Source organism: Dermacentor silvarum, chromosome 1 (assembly GCF_013339745.2).
Source record: "Dermacentor silvarum isolate Dsil-2018 chromosome 1, BIME_Dsil_1.4, whole genome shotgun sequence".
Lineage (NCBI taxonomy): Eukaryota > Metazoa > Arthropoda > Arachnida > Ixodida > Ixodidae > Dermacentor > Dermacentor silvarum.
Genome location: NC_051154.1, coordinates 398,500,952 through 398,506,294, shown reverse-complemented (window position 1 = coordinate 398,506,294; position 5,343 = coordinate 398,500,952). Strand labels below are relative to the sequence as shown.

The 5,343-nt window shown below is 42.6% G+C and overlaps 1 long non-coding RNA gene across 1 annotated transcript; it reads right to left on the bottom strand.

The window, feature by feature from the left end:
* Window positions 1–1,496: 1,496 nt before the first annotated feature.
* On the bottom strand, window positions 1,497–4,001 carry LOC125942787 (uncharacterized). The gene is made up of 3 exons (XR_007465359.1): window positions 3,867–4,001; window positions 2,547–2,670; window positions 1,497–1,985 (listed from the first exon to the last, which is right to left on the bottom strand). It is a non-coding gene; the product is annotated as an uncharacterized LOC125942787 (long non-coding RNA).
* Window positions 4,002–5,343: the final 1,342 nt, after the last annotated feature.

Below are 5,343 nucleotides of genomic sequence, written 5' to 3'. Positions count from 1 at the left end.
ACGCCTTGCAATATGTGAAATAAATGAACAAACAGACAGGGCCCGAATGTGGTCGCCTTGTGTGTTGCCTTACTGGACTTACTGTCAGTAATTCCCACGCATTTTCTTGCCCCAGCTTAGTGCAGAACTGAATGCTGAATACTATACTTCATGGCATATAGTATGCTGTTTCTGTCAACAGGTGCGGCTGAGAGAGACTTGTAGTGACAAATACAGCAAGTCACATTATCCACATGTAAACATTGAAATAACATCAATAAATAAAAAAACGACCACACAAAGGTACCAAGCTCATTTATTGTCTTCATTAAATGCCTGCTTTCTCATGGCTCCTGTACTATCAATTTATAACACAACAGAGCAACATTCCCATCATCAACAGAGGAGCAGGGTAAAAACTAGGAAAGCTTGACCAGCCCTCTTATGGACACAGCAGGCGAAGCATAAAACATTAAAAAAATATATTGACAAGTACAAGTGTCATGTCCAGTATACATTACACACAAGAGTAATCAATATACAGCAGGTGAAGCAACAAAAACATAGAAAATATGAAGGAGATAACACAAGAAAACATGTTGGAGCCAAATCATGAAACCGAAATTTCCTAAGAAACAGTCTTCGTCAAAAATAAGTTAGGAGCACTGTACATGAAGTTAGCAAATATAGAACACACTTCATTTGACAAGGAAACACATAAGAAATTGCACTGGAACATACAAGTTTCATATTTGTAGTCAGTCAGGCTCGAATGGTAACTGGCATGAAAATTTTCTGTAGTTTCCTTACATTCATGCTCACCAGTACTCTTTCAAGTAATTGCTCAGCAGAATGAGAATGTAGTACTGATGTGATTGTTGCATAGTTCGTGCAGTAGCGTGTACTGTCCAGTACTACAGTTTACATGTGCTGTAATCTGTAGAAGGTTGTTCAACTACCGTATTTCTTGGACTAAAAGTGCTACCCCCTACTTTTCGCAAGTTCCGAAGAGAAAATTGGTTTTTAGACATCTATTATAACTTAGCATGATGAAACGCTATTATGCACACTGGTACACAAACTGCAAAATGCCGTACTTGCCCTCATTTCAGGGCACCAAATTTCTGTAAACATAATTTTTATAAGCCGCATACTCCAGCAGAGAAAAACATAACTCTTTTTCGGTACAGAATGCCAGCATTTATTGCACTTTATATTGAAGGCCTTGTCCTCTTAACGCAGTCAAACGATGCATTATGCAGTGTTCTTTTTGTATCCAATATATTTTTTTTCATTGTAAAGAGGGAGTCCTCTGCTTACTCTGCGAGTTAGCAGCTCTGGCACTATGCAATGTTTGAAGAAATGCAGCAACCCAGGCAGAATTTCTGTACACCAAAGATCATCAAAGGGAGTCCTCTCCAAATATGTTGAGGCTGCTACACTTCCAGCATTTGTCCATACTACAAAATCACACCACTTCAAACCTATGACACCCATCATACCTTGTATCTGATAATAATATGCATGATCTTTTTTCAATTCTATATTGTCACCAGATATTTTCAAACAGCACTTTGCAGAAGCTGCTGCTTCGACGACACCCTTGCCTTTGAAGGAGAATGGGCACTTCACCTCCAAAAGACCAGTGTCACTCCCTTCAAAGACAAGTCTGTCGGGGAAGGCAGCAATAAATGGGTGCTGGGGATGAACATGCAACCCAGTATATGCAGTAGTTAAATATCTGTCCCTGCATGCCATTATTTCTTTGTATGCTTTAACGGCATCGTCCTCATGAATCCTGCCATAACGCATGGCTTCGGTGCTCACTTGGCGAGGATACATTACGTCCCTTACGGCACCATCAGGCTTTCTGCACCGCAGCAACTTCTTAAACACTGATGCCGTGAGCCGTCCAATACGTTCCTGATGCCACTTCTCGTTCTCTGCCTGGCCCATTGTGCTTTCTAAAATGACTGCCCTGTCGTCGAGGCTCAGGGGCTGAATTGCTGCAAAAGCATAAGACAAAAAAGTGTGACCTAACTTGAGCAAATTGGTGATTAGCTGCAGGGAAGCAATACAACTAATGCTACTTGGTTTACACTTTCAGTCAATGCAAATATGGAAAAGGCTGCATTAAGAGAAAACACACTGACTAATCAGAACATTGGTGCATGTCTTGTTTCCTTTCATGTCTTGATCTATTATTCCACTTATGTACTTGCAATGAATGATTACCAACTAGCTCAGTTGTCAGTTAAACTCTCGTCAGTATTTTCTGTAACTTTCTAGCCTCATTGAGTTGCATCTAATCACTTAGGCAAGTGTAATATTTACAAATTGACAGTTGTGCTATTTACTTTACCATTAATACAGTAAGGGCTTATTTTTATGCAAGAGCTGTACGGCTGGTTTCACTCGGTCTGGAGTTTCAGCACGTGCTCCCTCTGCATGTTTACTTCGCAGAATTGTAGTTCCATGTATTCCGATGAAATAACACTTGCTCAATAAAACTATGTGCCTGTGTAATTCAACATTATGGTGATGAATTTCTGTGTGTTCATTCTTACCATCAAATCTCTCTTGAATAATTCTCGAGTTTGTCATGCTCAGCAAATCTTCACTGTCGGCTATATATGGCTGGTTGCAGCATCCATCATTTATTACTTTTGCAGCAATGGTCTCTGTTGTGCTCTGAAATGAACCATAGAGAGAAAATGGGTAGTTTTCAATACGACAGCACATACTGCGTGTGTGGCCATCATGATGTTTGATGAAAGAGCAAAGGAGCTAACATGGTAGTATGCATGTGTTTCTGTGGTACCAGTGTCTGCACTGTGGATTATCTGGTGGGTTAACAACGCAGTGAGAAGGGCTACGACTCAGTCATATATGCTATATGCATGAGCTAGAAACTACGGCTGCCTTACGCAACATCTCACAGGAATTTGGTAAAAAGAGGCATCGTCAAGACATGTTCTACAATTACATTGGAGAAATTTCGCAATCACATTGTGGCTGATAAGCTTCAATGCACTGGTTGGTCACCTCAAAGCAGCAGGATACCTGCTTCTGTAGCAAAAGCAATGCACAGGAAAAGAACAAAAATTATAGCAGGCAAATAGAAATCAGGTGGAGAGGGAAGCTAACATACATGACCAGGTATCAGTAATACCCTCCATGCACCACGTTTTGCACTGATTAAGGAAGATGGGGCAGCATGTATGAGTACAAGTAGTTTTTCTGCTTCACACTAACTGTCCTGTCTTCATAGATAAATCTGTCCTGTTATAAAATGCAAACACTAATGATATTGTCAGGCATTTAAACCATTACGTGAAATGCCGAAGGCAAGTAGTATACAGGATCCTTATTTCCTGTGTCAGCTGCTACAGAGGCTAGATGAGAAAGTGTTAAATGGGGAACATGGGCAAATAACAAATTACCACAGTGCAAGGGCAAATAATAAGCGCAATACTAAAAAAAGTTTTAAGTCATTCACAGCCATGCCCTTGTTTGACCTCTGTTTGCTGCACACCCTCGTTTGAACAAACATGATCACCGTGCATGTGAAACCATAAAAGCAGTCGAGATGGTACGAAAGGCACATCACATTTAAGCAAACCCTATATCAATTTATTGCGGAAAGAAGTGCTATTTCGAGTGCGCAGACATACAATGTCGATGAAAGCAGGTCGCTATCGTTGGTATTTGCTCTGTGCCACTGTTCTTGCTTATTTCATGGCTCTCGCTTTTCATTGTGCAATATGTATGCATTTCTGTTTTGTAATAAAAAGACTAAGTTGAAAATCAGTTTGTTGTCTGTTTTTTAGCTTCTCCTCCAAAGACACGGTGTCACATTTTTGAATGATGTTTAAGATATTACGTACTTCTTCTGACGCCCTGGGCTTCTCTGCATAGCGGAGTAGAAGGCAGCTCGGAGATATTTCTTGCAAGTTGCTGATGAAGTTGGCAGGGTCAGCTGGCAACAGTCCAGGTGTGGGATCATAAACTCTCTTCCTGTTCCTGCTGCTCTCAAACAAAATTTCCGAAAGCGGCAAGCTTGGTTCTTACTTTTTGGCTGAAAATACAGATTACAAGCACAAAAACAGCTTAAACACTCAAACTATCCCCAGCAACCTCTAGATTACCAACTACTGTTTGACGTAAGCAGTTAATAACCCTGCTGAAGGTATATTCGGCTAAGATATTGGCTATACCGTCATCTCTACTATAAAATAGGCAGCAACTTCACTGTGGGAAATCGGCAGACAGGGTAGATGCAGAGAGCATAACTGACTAAAAGGACTCCTATTTAAATTATTTTAGGCAGAGTTGCACACTTTGGAATACAGACAGGAGGGACGTCACTTAGCAGTATACAGCATTTTTCTTACCTTGAGGGGGCACAATCCATGCACAGGGAACATCCGTACATGTTGTGTCTTCTCCTTGTGGTGCCAGGTTGCAAGCTGTGAGCAGCAGGCCAACAACGTGCTGGCAGCTTCCACTGAGGCTGCAGGAATCATGGTAACAGTGTATATTATTAGTGCTGATCTGCAAGGCATTCAACATAGAGAAAGAGCTGGGCAACGTGCATCAGACAGCCTAGACATGCTTTTCAATAATGATTATTGGGCACAACTTTCCCCCGTTGTGATTGACTGTACTTGCTTACCACACATGCATGCAAGTATAGCCACGATAGCATTGCGCATAAGAACTATGAGGTCTCGATAGTCTTGCATAAACCTTGCCAAACTTGACTGCAGTGAAAACAAGCTACGGGTCCTATGTAAAATGCTGCAGTAAACAGAGTGATTGAACACTGGCTTTAAAAAGTTCGTCTATAATCTCTCGTGTACCGCGCGGGTACTCGATTTTGCACAAGTGACACTGGCGACGCAAATGAGATCCTGACAGGAACGGCATGCCGCTTTACCTTGGCGCCGGCTGACCAAAAGTTGATGAATCGTACGCGACGTGCATGCCAGCAAACACTACGTAGCTGACACGGCTCTAGCCACGAGATACGCGTGCCGAACACCCCGAAGTATGTAAGTGCACAGCGATTTTTCGAAACGCGACATAGGAGAACACGGCTTGTCGGCGCTTTCTTGCGCTGCCGGTGCGCGCTGGGGACACATAGCCGAGGCATCAGGGCATACGATGAAATCAAGACCCTTTGACATGCGTTGTGACTGCATTTGGCCCCCCAACGATCACCTGGCGTTCACCAGTGCCGCGAAAAGTGCCTGCAGCCACATGCTCCGAGTATCGCGTTCCAATCGCTGCGCACTGCCATTCAGCGAGCCCACGTACGCGCTCTAAAAACAGTAAACCTCCAAAGCTTGGCCTGGCGACGAC